The sequence below is a fragment of the Protopterus annectens genome, chromosome 2.part0, assembly GCF_019279795.1.
Source record: "Protopterus annectens isolate FY-2018-M chromosome 2.part0, PAN1.0, whole genome shotgun sequence".
Lineage (NCBI taxonomy): Eukaryota > Metazoa > Chordata > Ceratodontiformes > Protopteridae > Protopterus > Protopterus annectens.
Window position 1 is genome coordinate 523,383,543 of NC_056728.1, and position 21,936 is coordinate 523,405,478.

The following is a 21,936-nucleotide window of genomic DNA, read 5'->3' on the forward strand; positions in this document are numbered from 1 at the left end:
AAAATGCATACTGGCCACCAATAGGAAATATGAAGTGTTAACACTGTGTAATACAGGGCATGTCACCCTTCCCATGTGTCCACTATGCACATACATGGAGATGGTGGACCTCCACCATGTTCAAAAATGTACACCTGCAAATCTGTACTGCACACATCACACACGTACCATCCACTCACCAACACATGCTGCCAGTACCATACACATCAGCCAAGTGGAACATGGGTGGACAATACAGTATTGGAATTAACACTGGTATAAACAATACTACATTGATAATCATAGCTTTAATGCATCATGCCTGCTCAGATATACCTACAAGGATATCAGTACACCTTGCTATTGACAACATGCTAACATTGCTAAACTGCTATTTGGTCACCCTGTGCATTAGCACCATGTAAGCCTGTTCCTGCATCATTGTCACAGATGACAGGAGGTGGCACAGTTTCATCATATGCACAGGGTGTGTTATTGGTTTGCCAGAGCCCGACAATGACCCATCCAATCGACATGTATGTGTGTGTTTGTGTGTGAAGGACAACAGTACAGTATGGGTCAATGTTGGTGTAATGTGTGTGTGTATGTGTTAGCCCTAGGTGTTTGGTTTATGTGTGTGTGTCTGCATGCACACAGTTCCACCTTGTGGCTGCCACATACGGGTGATTGTGGGACAGCCACGGACTGTACCTGCCAGGTTGTACAGATCACTGTCTCTGGCCAGGGACACGGTACCTGTGCCTGCTAGGGGTGCCACGGACAGTATCGGGTACCAAGCCAGACTGGATACTATCGTCAGAGGCAGAGGGATGTCGACTGGACCCATGTCACTGCTGGGACTGGTCAGAGCCACGTGCACATCATTGTCTAGGATGGTCTATTGACAGCCCAGCCCCAACATTGCTGGGGCTGGTACTGCCACTACGGGAGTGGCTGGGACTTGTGTGTCATCCGCGATGAGTGCCAGCTGATGATGTTGCTGGCATACATCCACGTCAACATCTCAGCCATCCTGCACTGTCCTGGCACATGGACATTACATTGTGGAGGACATCTAGTGTCTCTCCCCAACGTCTATCAATGACCTCGGTGTAATTACGGATGGCACCGGCAATGTCATGGATACTGTCATTTATAGTGGTGTTGTGAGCCCTCTGCGCCCTTAGTCCCTGCCTGGTGTACCGTCCAATACGTGCCTGTGCCTGCATTACAGACTGGAACATAGCTAAGGTTATGAGACCTGTGGGGGCACGTCTGCCAGGGGCATTAAGACCAGCAGTGCTCCCATGAGCATCCCTGGACATATGCCTATGTGGTACCATTCCAGGTGTCTGGGTATGGCTGCTGTGTGGGGTTGCATGTGCCATAGATACCACACTATCCTGGTGGATGCCTACTGTATGCTGTTCCTCTGCTAAGGCCATTGGTGTTGAGGGATGTATCGGCAGTATGAATGTGCACATAGATGGGGTGGACAGCTGTGTACTGTCGATTGGCTGACCAACGACAGACCCTGACAAACCTGCCTGTGCCACTACACATGTGTCATCATGCCCACTATTTGTGGCAGTGACCTCAGGTTCCCTGCTGCACTCATCCAATACCTCAGCACCTGTGAGAGGAAGACAGGGAACACACTTCACAATCTGTACAGGATGTTAGTGCACATGCACACATGAACACATGCACACATGCACACATGCACACATGAACACATGCACACATGCACACATGCACACATGTACACATGTACACATGCACACATGTACACATGTACACATGCACACATGCACACATGAACACATGCACACATGCACACATGAACACATGCACGCATGCACACATCAACACATGCACACATGATCACATGCACACATGCACGCATGCACACATGCACACATGTACACATGCACACATGAACACATGCACACTTGTGCACATGCACACATGAACACATGCACACATGCACACATACACTACTCAGTCAAGTTGACACACACACACACACACACACACACACACACACACACACACACACACACACCAACAGCAATACGGAACATATCCATTAGTGGTTGATGGTGCAGTACAGTATCGCAAGCCAAAGAGTCCTATCACACGTGTCAGCATGCAGGATGTGTGTTGCTCAACAGTATGCAGTGCGAGTGTGGAGAGTCCTTGTTGATAGCAGTATACATGTCTTTGATGCATGTGTGTTGTTCAATGATTGGCCTCACCTTGGAACACAACGTGTACATGGACACAACATTGCTGTGCATGTCTGGAACGCTTTCTAATGTCCTGTGCACCATCACTCATAGGTATACATACCATGGCCTGATGCACACAACTGTCAGGTGTATAGCAATGAATGCTATGTGCAGTACTGTAGTTACTGTAACTAGATGTAGTGTAGTATCATGAGCCATCATCAGGCAGCATCATGTGGTCACTCAAGGCCACTAATGTATGTCACACTGGCAACTATCTTGCTGTACCTGACCTGCACCACTTTGGCTACATCAACCATTTCACAGCCAGTTGTTACATGGGTAAGTAAGGTGTTCAATAGGGAGCATTGCCTTACATGGATGTGTTGTGTGTTGAAGCATGTCACACTGCCCCATGATAGTTTTCTACCCCCAGGTACAGTATGTGTGCTGTGTTGTTGACATTTGGGATACTGGAGTATGACCTTACAGCAGGTGTCTACATACACCATGTGTATCAAATTAACACTAACTGCATATGACAAAGTGGTGTATGTTGTGTGCATGTGTATTGACTCTGCCTATACAATGTCCACAATAGTGTACCACAATTGGTTGGGATATTCTGTGTATTGCATGTGTTTGAGGCGGATACTCATGTTACTGGGATGTGCATAGTCCCACAGAGAACATGCAGATCATGCATGATGTGTAGGCGTTTTACATGTGTATATGGCCTACAAGTCTCCTATGACATGCGCATGTTATATGCTATATTAAATGTAGAACACTCACCAGCATGGGTGTGCTGTCTTGCTATCACACCAGAGGGACCTATAAGGATATGAGACAGTGTCAACAACTATGGCATTGCTGCTGTGTGTTTGCAATTCCACAGTAGTACAAGACGTGACAGTCACAGGCATACAAATTATGTTCCAAATTATCAGTATTGCATGACACCAGGTTCCACATCTTCTGAATACACAGTACACATCTGGTAAATGCATGTTCTAACAATTGATCTAACAGTAGTCTACAGATATGCCATGTTACCTGCATGCTCTGTATCTATGTGCTGGGTGACTCCAGCCTCCATGATGCCGCATGTCTTTTGTACTGGTTATCCAGGAGCCACCATGCTGAGGAGCAGCTCTTCTACTCTGGTGAGGGGGGGATGGGTTGATGCAAGCTGTTGTCTGTGGACATCGGAGGCATGCTGCCGGACATGTCTGATTAAATCACTGCAGTGATGGCGTACCTGCTCATAAGTCCGGTTCATTCATCCGATGAACAACATCCTGCCGCAGTGCAGTGCATCCATGCTGGTCCTGGCTAGATCTGGAGAACAGCAGGTTGTAATGCTGTACCAGGGCATCAAAGATGACCTCCTCCTTCTCAGGGCGATAGGCAGGCTTCCTGTTGTGAGAAATATTCCTGTAAGACAATAAAACAGTAATTGTGAGCAAGTCATGTGGCACACAACATGCTAAAGTACAGACATCAATGAAATGCCATATATAGCAACCTATTGGCTGTCAGTAGATATACACCTTTAATACCACATAGGACTGCTCAGCCCACAAGTGCCTGACAGTGCCTGGCACATACTATATTCCAAAACATGTTCTGCACAGCAACAAAGTGGAGCCAGTATGTAAGACTATACAACAGTACATGGCACACTCTATGTGACACAATGCACCACCTAACCACAGGGGTGTGTATGAAGCTAATGCATGCAAGCATTTGTCATCCATTGAAATGAATGTTAAGTGCAGTTTAAGTACTATCAGTACACCATGCTACTTGTTGATAGCAAACCCCTCAATAACGAATGTGCACATTCATCACTATAGGTGGCATACTGCTGTAATATACTACATATGTTGTTAGATATGCACATATATCCTGTGACACACATACCACCAAGGCCATGTTACAGGCATACCCACACACACATCAGACATACCTACAGGACACAAAGGTATGGCAACCCAGATCAATTTTACCTGTGTAACATACAGTACACTGTGTCAGCACCTACAAAACCTCATGCCTGAGGTTTGTAATGTGTGAGGACTGCAGGTAACAAACAAGACAGTGTGTCCAAGCAATGTGGATATAAACCATACTGTGCTGTTTAGGCCTACAACTTCAGGCAGTAATACTGTTCATACAGGATTTGTATTCACTAGTGTTACCAATCAATAAGCATACATGTACTGCTTAAGCCTGCAATGGCACACTCCGGTCAACACCATGGGACTACGTCACACCGTATGCCTTACTGCTTTTTCTGCCTAGCAATAGCATCCATATCCTTTGCTGGGATTTGAGCTACAACACTACATACCATGATATACACAGTTTCCCACAAGGCTATCACACATATACACAACTTTGACACATTTGCCTACACATTCACCATCACACCAAGACAACCTCACATAGCAAGTAATGCAACAAGTACATGTGTGTGTGTATTGGGTCCTAGGTAGCTAATAGGCTATTATCCGTAGGGCCTATGGAAGCCTAGCCATATAGTACCCTGCCCTTCCACACCCATGTAATGTAGGTTCATGTGCCCCTGTCATGCAGAGCCACAGTGGTGACTCCCGGGTTGTGTTTCCTATTTCACACCCACTCATCATGATTATTCATGATAACTGCTAATGAGGACCTTCATTTGCTATTGATAGGTGGTTAGTTCCAGAGTATGGTATGTGTCTGAGATGATAATGTACCACTTCAGCATGTTCTGCTTTTTCACGTTACAGGGTTTAGATCAGTACAGTGTGTAGCTTGTATGGAGTTTAATCTGTATATATGGAGCATGTCCAACACCTGTGGGTTTGGCATAGCTTTGTATGTTAGGCAGAGGTTGCCTCTGGGTAGGCGGTATGTGACACAGTGTAGCTGTGGTTTTGTAAGACAGTCTGCATAGGGCATCTGTTTGAGTCTGGTAATACTCTTTGTGAGGTATGTGTCTGGCATCTACTGTCACTGTGGATGTCTTCTGAGGTACTCTATGATGGGTGTTATAACTGATGAGTACAGTGGAACACTGACTTCTTATTCCATGGATGGCACACCTTTTCTGATGACATGTGGACCGTACTCAGTTTACATGACTAGTGTGGCACTGTGATTATCAATAGGGACACTACTGTCCACCTTTGTCCCGTAGTCTCTCATCACACTTTCGGTGTTGAGTAGACTACCACCTATGTGGTAGTTCATGGGTACAGGGTTTTTAACAAGAGGGATGGCAATACGTTTACAACATTGTGCTTAGGCGTACATATGAACATCCATTGGTGTACATATAGATATACATATAGGCACATATACAGTCCACCTTTCATGGTGGGATTATCAATTATGCAAAGGTTGAGAGGGATGCAGTTATGTAATGTTATTGCACAGTCTTGTGCAGAATGCATGGAAGGTAGTCTCAGCCCATGTACCTTTAGCAGGACCCCCTATCTGGAAGACTAAAACCTGAGGAATCATACCCACGGCGTTTAAACTCCACATGTCATATGACAGCACTGTATGCTGTCTTGTTTGCCACACACTACCACCTACATATGAAAATGCACATAACAACCTGCAACAACATATAATTGTCCACCCTTCACAAACATTTGCAGTATGTCCCTTGCTCTATGCACATGTTCAGATGCTAATTTATCAGGCACATACATATCTCTCCATATGTGTGTGCCATACACACACAGGGTCCACAGTGTTGTAAGTCCGTACACCTCACGGATGACCTGTTGGTCCTCGCTACATCATGGACAGTTGTCACATGTGTGCATACAGTAATAGTACAGGGAGTATATATAGCTACAAATGCTAACAACACTATACTAGCCTGGTACAGCAGTTGCCAATGCTAAGCTACAAATTATGTTACTATCATGCATGTCATACTCTGTCACATCCAAGTTTATATAGGTGTTTGCACTACTCCCCAAACTGCCATTATACACAGTACTGCACAGACCATAGATAACATGTTCAGATGTTTGACATATAATGCTGAGGTACATATGTGACATTTATGTCCCACTGCACACAGCTACACACTAATTTGTCCATGGCAGTAGTTATGCATGGTATCACTGCATACATACCTACTGCTGCCACTTGTGCATGTTTCTGAGTATGTACAGTACTATTCATAAACATCTACTACTTGCCGATAACTACAAATCTGTTACATACCTGTTACTCACTGTCAGGTCCATCTGTGTATGCTTTTCAAGGTTTTGTTTTATTTATTGAGTAAAGTTTTTTACTTATTTGTTATTACTGGTTATTAATTAAGTTTTTTTAAATTAATATATTTCAGTTTTACAGGAGTAAATATAATATTTACTAAAGTAAGGTTTCTTTATTAAGTAATAAAGTTTGTCAGTAGTTGCTGACACGTGCAACGTAAAGATTGCATGTGGGGATAGCAAGTACAATCTGCTTTTATAGGTATCTGGGCATGTGCATGTGATGCCCTCTGCACCAATTGGTGCCCAACATTTGGTAAATGCATACAGCCTGCTGTGTGGTAATTGCAGTACTCACTGTCATAGCAATCCAATGCTATAAATTGCTAAGGTATGTAGGCATAGCCCTTTCAGATTTCCAGAGTGGGGCCCATGCTTGTTTGCTGTGGACACTGTTGTGTAAGTCAGAAGGTTGGTATACTTCTTATATCTGAAGCTAGAGGTGTAGCCAGTGATGTACATGTTGTACTCAGACCTGACTGTTGCCACTTCCAGTACAGAGCTATCAGTGTAGAGTTTAACTCACTCCTACAAATGCTTACACAAGATATATGTGAGTATGTAGTTTCTTTTCTACTCATATAACTAACTGCCATACAAACGTAGTTTTTGAGAAGTATTCTTTTGGCACATGAACTGTTTGTGAACTGTTATACTGTGAATATTAAACTACTCACTTCTGCAGGGTTTGTGGTTTTATTGTTGACATTAGCACAGGGTTCCCAGGACAACTGGACAATTCAAGTACTGTGTATGCCTACCTACATCCTTGGTAGACCCTAACCACACAAGTGTATTTAAAGTGTGTGTGGAGGGGGTTGCTGACATACAGGGAGCATTTTGTATTATTGTGTGAATGTTATCTTACTGGACTTAAAGGATTGGTGTGTACCTGTTGGTTTATCAGGGCAGGTGGTCTGTCTGCATAGTTCCCAACTGTGAACCTCTCCAGATGGTAGTCAAATGTTACACTGTTATTCTTTGTCTGTGCAACCCACAGGTGTTTTCATCACTAGTACAATGGCATTGTTACAGTCAGTTGCTACCAGTACATGGCTACATCCTTTGGTATTTCTGTGTTGCACTCCTACATAAGGGTATGCTTGTGGAAGTCCTATCACAGCTATTTGCAGGGTGTGTAACAGCAGGATAGCTGCTATGCCTGTGTGTTTGTGCCTCTGCCAGGCCTATGAAACACTCAGATACATCTTTGCATGGAGTCAGGGATAGGTAGTTAAATGTGAATTACACCTTACACATAATAGAGACAGTAAAAGTCTAGACTTGTGTGAAGCAGTGCATATGGATTCATACTCCTTTTATGAAGTACAAGTGGTGTCTAGTGTTATTATTGTCAATATCCATTGTGTAATACCCCACCTTTCTGACTGACATCAGTACTTTTCAGAGGGATTCAGAGGGACACAGCTTAAATATGTTTCACAATCAGGGACATCCCTGTAAAGTAGTCACAGTTAGGTAGTATTGCCTTTGTCCTAATCAGATTTGCCACTGTTTGTCCTGCTATGATACTGTGTGGGGGTTGTAAAGTGACTCTGTAACTTTATTTGCTGCTAGAATGGCTGCTTCTCATATCACACTCATGTAATGCATTTCACAACAATTGCTGGTAAAGATCCACAAAACAAGTTTTGTGTTATGGCCTTCCTATTTTTCCTTTACATTCAGTCATTGAAATGCATGATGTATTTATTTGAGCACCAGGTTATTGTATACCTGCTGTGGCTTACTGGTAATTCATGCAGTCTGTTGTGTCAATGGTCTGGGGTTCAAGACTGGCAGAGGTATTTTATTTTGCTGCTGAGCAGAACAAGGGCACTGACATAGAGTGACTAAGGCATTTTTAAGCAGTTGTAAGCGGGTTTGCGTGACGCTTATTGACGCTTAGCTAAACGCACACATGCGCACACTTGCTTAAACCTGCTTACTACTGCTTAAATGTGCTTACTCCCGCTAACCCCCATGCTGATTTCTTTGAAAGAAAAGAAAATGGGGAGATAGGAAAGTGGTGAAAAAGGGGGCACAAAGAGGGAAAGACAGTAGGAAAACAAGCTTGGAATGTGCAGGATGGGTGTAGGGAAGGTCCATAGCTGCCCATTTCTTTACCAGCAACAGCTGTGCATATGCAATAAATTTGGAGTGACATTTGAAACCTTCCACCCCTGGGAGAGGGGTGAGTACAACAAAGTATGTTGTACTGCCAATTATAATTATCAGTTTACATGTCCATCGGACATGTGTGTGAAATGGGCAGCTATGTATGGTGCGTAATTTTTTTGTGGGTACAGATTGCCCATTTTTTTTTTCAGGTGAGAGTGGAAAGTGTGGTAGAGGAAGTAGGTATGTTTTGGGAGGTAGGTTGGGGAGGTAAACAGACAAGACAAACAAGATGCATACAGGGGCGGTGTATGACACATGGAGTGGGTATACACAATTGACGGGGATGGATGTTTGGAAATCGCAAGCCCATGAGCCCACAGATGGTAACAGTGGAACTGAGATCCCCACCCATGGGCAGTCACCACTGCACCTTCACAGCCCCGAGGGTGGCTGTGCTGGGGGCTGCATAGGATGGGCAGGCTCACCCATGAGATGCACCACTCTTGCCTCGAGCTGGCGTAAGGGATCAGTGACTGAACGCTGGATCTCCCTACGCACCACAACCCGGACCCTTCGAAGGGTGACAGGTGGCCCTTCTCCACCCACGTTTGCACAGGGGGACGAGCCCCATCCCCTGCAGCGCTTCCACCCGAAGGTGACACAGGACCAATGGAGAAGGGGAGCCTGGGCTGGGCAACGGACCTGCTGGTGCCAGGTGCACTTGCCAGCTGAGGAGGGACAGGTGGGTCCACTGGGACCAGCCTTCCTATACGTTCTGTGATTAGGTGTGTTTAATTACAACATAAACAACAGCATTCCAAATTAGTCGTAACAGCATGCAGTGATATTCCCATTAACCCAACACACCAAGGTTCCAACAGTTGAACAGCAAGCATAACACATGCATATATTGAACGACAATGGACATTCCAACAGCATGCAAGGATGATTGGCAGCAACAGGCCACCATGATTGTAGTGTTTGAACAGGGCACATGCATCAAAGTGAATGAAGATATTTATAGAACAATAGGACATATGTCCCAACAAATGTTTGAGATTAAACATACCCACTGAGGTGTGGAATTGCATGGTTTATGCACATACAGTAGGGTGTAGAAAGAAACCTCAATTAACATCTTATAAATACTTTTAGTCTACACTACATTCCTAGTGACTGCAAGTGTATATCCCCTACATGTATTATTACACTTGCCAACATGCATTAGGCTGTGTAATGGGTTTGGCTAGTTCATTATATACCTGACCTATATCTGACATACTAACTGTCCAAGATACAGATGTTACTGCTACATATTTCTTGATTTTATGTATATTTCTTTATCTACATATCTGGATGTGTTCACATGACATTTTCAGTTCAATTTGTACAGAACCATGCATTTCTTGTAGCACACTCACATTTCTGGGGAACAAATTAACAAGCTACTCGTGTGCCAGATTTACTTATGCATGCCAGCCAGTAACTGACTGTTGAGGACTATATATATATGCTTTACAGCTACTAGCACGTCCATCAACCACTTTAGATGGGACTGCCCAACTGTGGGTTGCCAGCACTTATTAAAACAGTACTATTTGTATAATGCAAGGGTACAACAACATTTCAAAGTAAGTGACACAGACACACTCCAGGTTTTATACCTTTATTAATTACATTACACACTTTTCCACAGGCTCGCTCCTTTATTTGATATTACAGTGCATATGGAAGAAATATTCAAGACATATTATACCTTTATTAATAGGTTAGATCACTCTTTTTCAGGCTCGCTCACTTATTTTATATAACAGTACCTGCAGTGATATTATTCCGGACATATTATACCTTTCTTAATGGGTTACTACACTCTTTTTCTGGCTCTCTAACTTATTTCATATAACAGTACTTGCAGAGGACTTATTCAGGGCATTTTATGGCTGTATCATTGGACTACAACACTTTCTTTCAGGCTCTCTCCCCTGTTTTATATAACAATACATGCAGAATAATCACTAACCTGCCTGGTGGTGCAGCCTTAGCAGCCTATCTGCATAGGCTTGCTGATTCACAGCACAGTCACCTGCAGCTGTGAAGTAAATGAAGGGATATTGAGATATACCTATCCATTATACCGAATCAATTAGCATTTCTTACATACTGCATTCCATGGCTACCTACTCAGTTGTGGGGCATCTTGCATCCCACGGGCCTCCTGTATCCATTGGTTCAGTAGGTCCTGCTTCCATCTCTTCAGGTCTGCATGGTGGTGACGGACCTGCTCACCTGTCTGAGGAACGCCTGTGACACTGGTGAGGTCATGAGCTAACCGGTTCCAAGCCTCTGCCTTGTACTCCATCCCTTGGAACTGGCCCTGCAGGAGTCTTGACTCATGACGGTGGACAAGGAGCCAAACCATGTATTTTGACTCATCGATGCCCCAACGTTGCGCTTGGAAGTGAGTACCCTCTCCAGCACCAGCCATTCTAACTGCAGATGGGAGCTACAATCAGTTATGGCGAGTATTCCCACCTATGGGGCCTAAATATGCCGCATTTCCCGCACTTTTTTGTGATTGGCCATTTGTGAAAATTCTCGGCTGACTGCAGGCCTGCTTAGTAATGGTTATTCTCCCATTTATAAGTATATGTATGTTGACAGTGGCTGTTTACCCTAAGCTGTCATTGCTTAGTGGTTCAGCACTTTGATTATGGTGCACAGAGTCCTGGGTTCAAACCTTGTCATTCATTTTATTTTACTGCTGTCCAGACAGACTAGGGGGTGTGGCTGTGTTTAAGCAACTTTGCTCAATGTTGCTCCACATTGCCCTATGGTGCACTGGTTGGCGCAGCGTGCACCTCCACGCAAACCGATTGCACTGGGTAAAGCAATATTTAGCCATGGGCATCTCTATTGTGCTGGGTAAAGTGCTAGTTTGCTATGGGCAACTCTATTGCACTGGGTAAAGTGCTGCTGAACTACGGGCACCTATATTGCGCTCGGTAAAGTGCTGCTTAACTGCAGGCAATTATATATCAGAATCCTTTATAAATATATATTTTGTTCACTGATACATAGGCCATTTCACTGCTTTTTAGTAAAATTTTAATCATATATGTTGGGTATTATTTTATATACTAATTTAAAACATAAATAGGAAGGGGAGTGGTGGGAGTCAAACCGTGAATGCCTCCTCTTTGTGCGAACGCTCTACCATTATGCTATTGCTATTTGGCATAATTTGCATAAACATCCCTTCTTATGCTCTTCCATGTCAGGATTGCTAACTGCAGCTAAGCAATGGGCATACCCGCGCACACACGCGCAAATACGGGCAGCTATTTTGGGAATTAGAAAAAAATAAAATTAATATTTTACTTTTTGTAACTGTGCTGGGGGTTTACAATGTCAAGGAGTGTGGTGTTGGATACATGGAAATTTGAGCGGACTCGCTCTTGTGTGTTTACATTTTGCATTTCGGACACTTGTAGGGGCGTGGACATTTAGACTGCTCGGCAGTCGGACACGCCCCCTACTTTCCTGCACGGTCCGTGTTAGACTTGCAGTTGGGTCAGCGTGCCCTCATGAATATTCATGGCATGCTGACATCATACCGTTCAACTGCAGCCTCCGAGTAAGACTTGTTTAGTCTTACACAGAGGGTTCGTGAATCCAGGGGATAATGAATTCAATTCTCATTATTTTGCCCAAAAATCACAGACTTTATGAGGAACAGGCACAACATGAAGCAAAAATCTGGATATTTGGAAATCTGGACAGTTGAGAGGCATGGAATGTGAGTGTAAACATAATGGACAGTATTGAACTGCTTTTTCTGACAGCATTAACTAGGTGCTTTGGAAGCCAGCAAGACACTTAGCATTTTTCTTTTTCTTCCCCTTTTAATTGTAACTAGTATTAAATGTAGCAGATAAAGCTCCATGCAGTACAACAAATTATGATCAGGTCACCAGTCCTAACCTACTATTATGTGTTCTCAACATGGATATTCCTCTCCTGCTTTGCCCTCAGGATGAATTTCTTAGCATCCATGTCTTAAATGCATAATAAGATGGTTAGGATCAGAAACTTGATCATAATCCTTCATGTTACAGTATACTGCCGTCAGGCTACACCCTGAATACACAGCAGGACACATTTATAATAATAGATCAAGTACAATATAGGTATCTGATAAGGCCTCATGGACAATATGAAACTATAGCTGAATGCATCTTTTTTGCACCTTTGAATTCAGATATAAAAGATCCACCACCCTGGGGGATGAATTATGGGTTCAGATGCATAGGCAGAGAGACATTTCCCTGTGGTACATTTGACTGGGGACACATGGCTGAAGTGACAGTCAGCTGCAGAGAAATATGGCTGTTTGCAAATTCCTTGTGGGCAAAGAGAAGACTATGTTGCCATGTCCACAACTTCAAGAACAAAAGTCACAGGGGAAAACAATGTCCATGGTCCCCAAGGGAACATGAGACAGCAGGCAATATGGCAGGCATTAACAGCAGGCTGGCTAGAGGGCATGTCAGTGACAGTACAAATGCAGTGCACAATGAGCAGTGCCTTTATAAACAGTGTGTGTGTGTGTGTGTGTGTGTGTGTGTGTGTGTGTGTGTGTGTGTGTGTGTGTGTGTGTGTGTGTGTGGACCATTACCCCATTTACATTCTCTAGGGAACATTACCTAAAATGCATACTGGAGCATAAATGTGACTACAGTAGCCTGCAGGATTTCTTCCATGCTATAGCACACTTCTACATGTTGTAGTTACATAAGTATGTACTTTACACTGAGCACAACACTCATTACTTCTTCTGCCTCCATGCATTTGGTTATTAAAGCTGTGAGCACGGCAGTATGTACTTCTCTTTGCCCACAGGGAATTTGCAAACAGATATATTTCTCTGCCGCTGACTGTCACTTCAGCCATATGTCACCAGTCAAATGTTCCACAGGGAAATGTCTCACTGCCTAGGTGCTTGAACCCATGAATTACACCTCTTTTATTTTCTTTGAACTGCCTCCAAAATAACTTGTTAAAAAAAAAGTCTGAAAGAAACCCCAGTAATAAAGACAACCAGAATTCCAACTTTTTACACAAATTGATGTATCAATAATACTTCATTATTGAGACAAGGTAAAATTCTTTTACCAAAATTAAGAGCAAAAAATAAATCCTCACCATTTACAATACAAACAAATAACAAACCACCAGGATAGCATATTATAATGCTATAACACTCATTGTACATGTGGTTGCTACACTTTCTGTTAACCGTAATGTATGTCAAACATAATGTGTATTATAAAAGTCCAACAACACAAAAAACTACTGCTATGAAAATGAATGGTACACCCTTAAAACGAAAGACAGTACATTAAAAATAAAACAGTGTAACCAAAGCACAGTCCAGGTTAGGGCAATAAATAACATAGCATTGCAATAAAAAACAGGTTTAATGATAAAAAGTTAGCACTTTCACAATAAAACTTATTGCTTCATCAGACTTAAAACATAGAGTGAGAAATTCACATTATATACATAAAAAACAATCAAACTAAATAGGACTCCACCCCTCAATCAGTCCCCATGGCGAGCGAATACAATGCTTGTAACGAAAAAGATTTAAAGGCATATCAAAAGCTGTAAGCAGCAAATAGAGGTCTATGACTTGATTGTTATCTAACCCATCTTAGTTTCAAGAAGGGAATCAAAGGGACATGATCATTCAGCCCTTTACCAAAATCTGCATGTAACCTAATAATCCATTTGTCTTTGATAACTTCTGTATAATTCCTAACATCAGCCTTATGATCACTGTCTTTAATAATACCTATTACCATAAATTTAAATTGATGTCCACTACCTGCCTGTTTAACATGTTTAGCAAGAGCATTCTTAGAAGCACAGACTCTAATGTCATACAGATGCTCTTTTATTCTATACTTCAAGAATCTGTCAGTTTTACCAATATAAAATGCACTGCATTCCTGGGACTCAGCCAGGTAAGCCACATGACAGGTATTACAATCTGCATCAACCTTAAATTTATAGTGATATCCAGTTTCAGGATGTACAAAAACAGAAGAGTTCTTAATAAAAGAACAAGAATTACAGGACTGACATGGTCGATTACCCTTATCCTGCCTCTGCCCAGTTATATCTAGTGTATGTGGATAGCAAAGCATTCTTTTTATAGACCTCTTATTTTTATAAAAGAATCTTGGTTGATCACTCACAAACCTAACCTCTGGGGTTAACATCAAAATGGACCAATATTTTCATATGATGTCAGTTATATCCCTCGAATTACTAGTATAAAACATAGGGATATTTAATGAATTAACTTTGTTTCCTGAACGACTCACATTCTTTCTCTCAGAGAAGTAAGGTCCCCCAACGTCTTTTCTCATAGAAATAACTTTTCCCAAACAAGTAAGAACTTCCATCTCATGGTACCCTCTATCGATATACCTCTTAGCCAAAGTATCTAATGCTTTGGAAAAAGCGCTATCCACAAACAGTCTGAATGTTCTTAGGCCCTTCCCTTTCACTATATTACGGAAAATATGATCACAATGCATACTCTGCCTATGTAAATATGCATTCCTATGGCATGGTTTCCTATAAACACTTGTGGTAATAGTGCCATCATCCAAGCTTGTTACCTCCATGTCAAGGAAGTTAATCTTGTTCCTAGAAGCATTAAAAATAAACTTAAAAAGGTGCATAAGTTATTAATAGATATCTCAGACTCATGTAGGCTAACTTTAGCACCAGCCCATACTAGAAACAAATCATCTACAAAACATCAATAAAAGAAAATATTCAAGCTTTGTGCGACCTCAGCTGTGTGACCTATTCCATCCCCATTTCTTCTTCTGATTCTCAGGTAAAGGAAAAGGCTGCACCACCCGAAAATAATTCTCTGATTGGAATTGATGGGGGGGGGGGGTGGAGTTCAAAGCGAAAAATCCAGATGGAAACAGAATCCAACAGGTCATTGAAGAAAATGTGGCTGCAGGTACAAGATCATTGATTTGGAATATCTCATCTAGATTATTGACTGATTTAGAGCTGACTGTCCTTGAAAAGGGCCTGAGTTTTATACCGGCCTGGAGAACTACAGTAACTGATACTATAGATGATTTAAAACTGTTTTTAAGGAATGTCTCTAAAATTGATGTCTGGTGGTAATGAGTACCATGAGGTGGGGAATAAAATGAGAAAACCTAGTATGTTTGTACCAGTTCTACCCCTAATTTGGAGATTTTCTCTAAGTTATGTGAGTGAGACTTTCGTGGCTATTTTGGTAATAGGATGGGTCATTGAACTTCTCATAACGTGTCCAATGGTGAATGGTAAGCACCAGCGGGTTTAATGTGTGATTTTAATGTAGTAGTTGGCCCAGTTGATAAGGGAGGCATGATTGTTGTAATGGATCGCTCCTTTTATTTCTCTTCCTTGAAGCTGATGTTGAATGAGCCACTGACTTATACAACTGTTTCATAAGATTTGATTATAAGAATGCAGCAACAGATTTTGAATATGCTGAATGAATGTTTAGTGTATCATTAGATGTTTATAACTTTTTATTAGTGAAAGATCCACTTATTCCATCTATACAAGGTCTTCCTGAAATACACAAAGATTTATACCATCCTCCGATTAGACCAAAAGTATCTGGGAGGGGATGGTGGACTGAAACAACCCCTCTTATTATTGAGAAACATTTGAGACCATCAGTGGATAGGAATCAATATATTTTAAAAGACTCTAAGCACTTCCTACAAGATTTGTATAGTTTTAGTCGACAAGTTGATAATGATTCTACATTTTTATTTGTGACTATGGATGTTCAATCCCTCTTCACTAGAATTCCACAACACCTATGGTATTGAGGCTCTATGGAAGTATTTATTATGCCATGGTACTTTGGATTCTAAATGTATGGATTTGCTATGTTGGTTTATGGAGACTGTGTTAGATAACAATGTTTTTTTGCTTGATGGATGTTATTATTTACAGATATGTCAGCATAGTTATGGTTTGGTGGGAGGAAGAAGCCCTCGACAAGAGTGTTAGATTTGCCTTGAATATTTTGTCTTATCGACGTTTCATAGATTATTTGTTTCTAGTATGGGCTGGTGGTGAAGTTAGCCTACATGAGATTGAGATATATATTAATAACATATGCACCTTTTTTAAGTTTAAGTTTAATGCTTCTAGGAACAAAATTAACTTCTTTGACATGGAGGTAACATGCTTGGATAATGGCACTATTACCACAGGTGTTTATAGGAAACCATGTCATAGAAATGGATATTTACATAGGTGGAGTATGCATCATAATCATGTTTTCCATAATATAGTGAAAGGTCAGGGCCTAAGAGCATCCAGATTGTTGGTGGATTATAGCACTTTTTCCAAAGAATTAGATACTTTTGGCTAAGAGGTTTATCGATAGAGGGCACCATAAGAGGGAAGTTCTTACTTCTTTGGGAGAAGTTGTTTCTATGAGAGAAGATGTTGGAAGACCTTACTTCTCTGAGAGAAGAAATGTGAGTCCCTCAGGAAATAAAGTTAATTTATTAAATATCGCCATGTTTTATACTAGTAATTTGAAGGATATAACTGACATCATACAGAAACATTGATCTGTTTTGATGTTAACCCCAGAGGTTAGAGGGATTATGGGTGATCGACTAAGAATAAGAAGTCTGTAAAAAGAATGCTTTGTTATCCATGTACACTAGATGTATCTGGGCAGAGGCAGGATAAGGGTACTCAACCATGTTGATCCTATAATTATTGTTCTTTTATTAAGAAGTCTTCTGTTTTTGTACATCCTGAAACTGGATACCGCTATAAATTTAAGGTTGATGCAGACTGTAATACCTGTCATGTGGTTTACCTGGCTGAGTGCCAGGAATGTAGTGCATTTTATATCAGTAAAATTGACAGATTTTTGAAGTATAGAATACGAGAGCATCTATATGACATTAGAGTATGTGCTTCTAATAATGCTCTTGCTAAACATGTTAAACAGGCAGGTAGTGGACGTCAGTTTAAATTTATGGTAATAGATATTATTAAAGACAGTGATCATAAGGCTGACGTTGGGAATTATACAGAAGGTATTAAAGACAAATGGATTACTAGGTTGCATGCAGATTTTGGTAAAGGGCTGAATGATCGTGTCCCTTTGATTCCCTTCTTGAAACTAAGATGGGTTAGATAGCAGTCAAGTTATAGACCTCTATTTGTTGCTTACATCTTTTGATATGCCTTTAAATCTTTTTTGGTTACAAGCATTGTATTCGATCACCATGGAGACTGATTGAGGAGTGGAGTCCATCTATTTAGTTTGATTGTTTTTTGTGTATATAATGTGGATTTCTCACTCTGTGTTTTAAGTCTGATGAAGCAATAAGTTTTATTGTGAAAGCACTAACTTTTTATCATTAAACCTGTTTTTATTGCAATTCTGTGTTTTTTATTGACCTATCCTGGACCGTGCTTTGGATACACCGTTTTATTTTGAATTGACTATTTTGAATAATCCCCAGGATTCAATAAACTCCATGCGGAAATAGTGCTATTCCTGCACAGAATGAATTGTGTATGTTTCTGTATAGCTTTAACAGCAGCGCGCCTTCCATATTCATGAAGGCACGTTACTGCTAAGACTAAGTGGACATGAACACTACTGAGTACAGGGGGTGTGTTTAAGTAGTGCCCGCACATCTAACATGCCCCCTGCACTCAGAAAGTGCCATCCAGCACTTTTTAAATGCATTTCAGTGTCCACGGACACTAAAAGCAAATATGATATTAAAACTGTGTCTGTGGACACTAAAATAAACAGGAGATTATGAAATAAATGCAGGGGGTGTGTGACAGGTACTGTCACACACACCCTGTATTGTCCAAGTGCTGTACAGCACTTTCCAAGCACTTTCAGTGTCCATGGCACTGAAAGCGGGAAGGCTGGATAGGAAGGAATGCAGGGGATATGTGACGGGTACTGTCACACTCCCCCTCCATTGTCAAAGTGTTGTATGGCACTTTCCAAGCTCTTTCAGTGTCCATGGACACTGAAAGCAGAAGGCTGGATAGGAAGTAATGCAGTAACAGTTACTGTCACACACCCCCTGGATTGTGAAAGTGATGTACGACCATACCCCACAACTGTACAGGTTTTTGCAGAATGTCCACATGTCTGCCTCACATACTCTCAACCTCTCAGAGCAAGAAATCTGGACAAAGCCATAAGTAATGAGGGGGACAAAGGCCAAACAATAGGGACACGTTTTAAATATTGCCCTTACAAACTTAGAAAGTTGATAGAATAACAGGTTGTGCATTAGCATGTCTTTTCTGAAGGGTATGAAGTCTGAAACTCAAATGTCTGTCATTATCCTTTGACTTAAACCCTGAGTGATCTGTCAATGATTTACTAGAAAACCACAATCATATGAGAAATGAACTATAAATATGAGGCAAAAATCTGGACATTTTGCAAAAATCTAGACAGTTGAGAGGTATGTTGCATCATATTTCTGGTGTGTTCCCCCAATTATCTGTCCCTACCTGGCAAATAGCAGAGGATGTGAGTCATTAAATAATGACAAGCATTTGAGTTTAAAACCCCACATCCATCTGCAAAGTCATGCTAATGCAAAACCTATTATTCTAACAAGTTTTTAAGTTTGTAAGAACAATATTTAAAATCTGTCCCTATGTCCCCTTACAATTTCCCTTACTGGAACTGACAAGGAGCATTGATATATGTAAATAAAGTGGGTTTATTAATTTTCTTTTTTTTCCATTCTAAGGTATATTTAAATGTAGCTGAGCAGGTTTGCACATTAGGGCCCTCTGATCAGCATTGCTTTAACATCTCATAGCAGCTAAATAAAAATGTATAGCTGAAATCAAAATGATAAGACAGTATAGTGGTTACAGTTGTGGCTTTGCATGTAGGTGATCACTGTTTGAGTATCCAAACAGGCACTTTATTTTTATATGAGAAAGCATTGTTAAAATTATTTTTTATGTAAAATGATGTAGTAATTGATATTTGTTACCCAGGGTAGTATAGCAGGTACAAAATGGAAGTGTGAGTGCATATAACATGGGAAATCACCCATGTATACACAAGTGTCCCATACAGTATAGTCACACCCTAAGGTAATGTAATGAAAGCACATAGGGGGATGTCATGTGCAGTAAATCATATACACTTAATAATATGCCAGTAATTAATTATTTTACAGTCAACTGAGCAATGCTAAGTAGTGGTCAGCTATGCTTATCTAGTTTAAGCATTGTTTTAATGTGAATGCTAAGCAGCTTTTAACTCAGCTAAGTGGATTTGTGCACTGTTAAGCAGTGCTCAGCATTTACCCCTTTAAGCACTGTTCAGCTCAGCCTAACGGATCTGTGCACGGCTTAGCTGAGCTTAGCATTTTCAAAATGGTCCAATGACAGCAAAGGGAGGGAATATGGCCTTATTTCAACCACACAGGTGGGAATACAGCCAGAACCTGTTGTAGTTCATCTGTGCAGGTACTGTGTCGGGCGTTGGTGAAGGAGCACGCTTTCGGGTGCAACACTGGGGCATTCAGGAGTCCAAGGTCATGGCTGGACTCCTTGTAGAAAACCATGAGGAGAGACTGCTGCAGGGCCAGTACCAGGGCTCACAATACAAAAGTGGAGGCCTGGGACCATCTTGCATGTCATCTCACCAACTGATCCCGAACTGGTGAACAGGTAGGGCACTATTGTGCTAACCTAAAGTGGAGGAAGGGAGCACTCTTGGCCTAGTGGATCCAAGATGCACAGGTACAGAATACTCCAGTAGTGTGTATCGGTATCAAGTAGCACAGAATGCTCCAGTAGTATGTAAGTATCAGTATCAAGTAGTTTGTACCAAATTCTAGCCTGAGTATGTGATAGAAAGGTATGCATAATGTTTGATTTTCTTCCCTACAGCTACAGCAGAGAGGGCTAGCAACATCAAAGCCCATGCTGACAGACTGTTAAGGCTGCACTGACAGGCTGGTGGGTACAATTCTGTCTTGCAGTATATAGTGCATATAAGTAAGAAGAAGTACATTGATTGCTCGAAGTAGGTATACTATTACTGTGTTAACCGAATAAATAAAGTTTGTCCAACTAATATTGATCTATTGTAATGTATAATGTATCACAGTGTGACCCATGCAGCATTGCCACGTGTTAACCTTTGCTGTCCAGATCATATTATTTCAAAGGATTAATGCACAGTACACTATCTGTCATGCATGCATCTCAGGATTACAAGGTCAGGATGTCTAACCAAGAGATCAGAAACCAGTCAAACAAGAAAGTGCAGTTCCTCAGTAGCTCAGTGTGATGAGAAATAGCTTAGTTGTTAATTTTGCACACCCAGACACAGTTCGAATCCAGAGAGTGGTAGTAAGATATGTGCATATGTATACACAAGGAATCAGGAATAAATGTAGAAACAGGTAGTTAGTGTTAGCATATATTTTCTCAACAGGTTTTACAGGTAAAGAAATGTTGGTAGTAGCTGTATGAGGGGTATATTAATACACCGTGTACAACTGTTCCATTGCCCAACCCCATGCCTGCAAATGACAGCAGGATAGGTACATACAACATGCACTCTTCTCGATTCATGTCTCTCAAGTGTCACGCTTTCATGGCTAGCAGTCACTGCTGCCAATAACCCTGGACACAGATAGGAAACCAGGTGAAGTATGCCAGTAGCACACTCACATAACAACAATGCAGGGTACCCATTGTGTGCCAGATATGTAACCTGACATATACGAGTGCCCTCTAGTCATGTACCCAGAGTTGTCACAGTTTGCCCCATACCATTCCAGGATAACAATTTAACAGGTATGTTTGTGCTACAGAAGCTATGGGCCATAGGTAGATGTAAAGTGAGGGCAGACCCGTACAGCATTCAGCAATACTGTTGTGAAAAATAGAAGCCTAAACAGTTGTTAATGGAATTTTTGTCTCTCCCCCCACCCCTCACCTACATTGATAATTATCATTCATATACTACGGGTATATTGTTGTCAAAACCTAATACAGGGACTTGTGTTCTATTATTGTTAATACATTTGATTGGTTGCATGTTAACATACCTTGGTCAAATACCATTGTTGATGGCCTGTTGCTGTCAGTGTTACTGGCATGCTGTTACAATGCATACTGTTGTTCCATTTATGCATGTGTTCTGTTTGCTATGCAACTGTTTCAAATATGTTGTT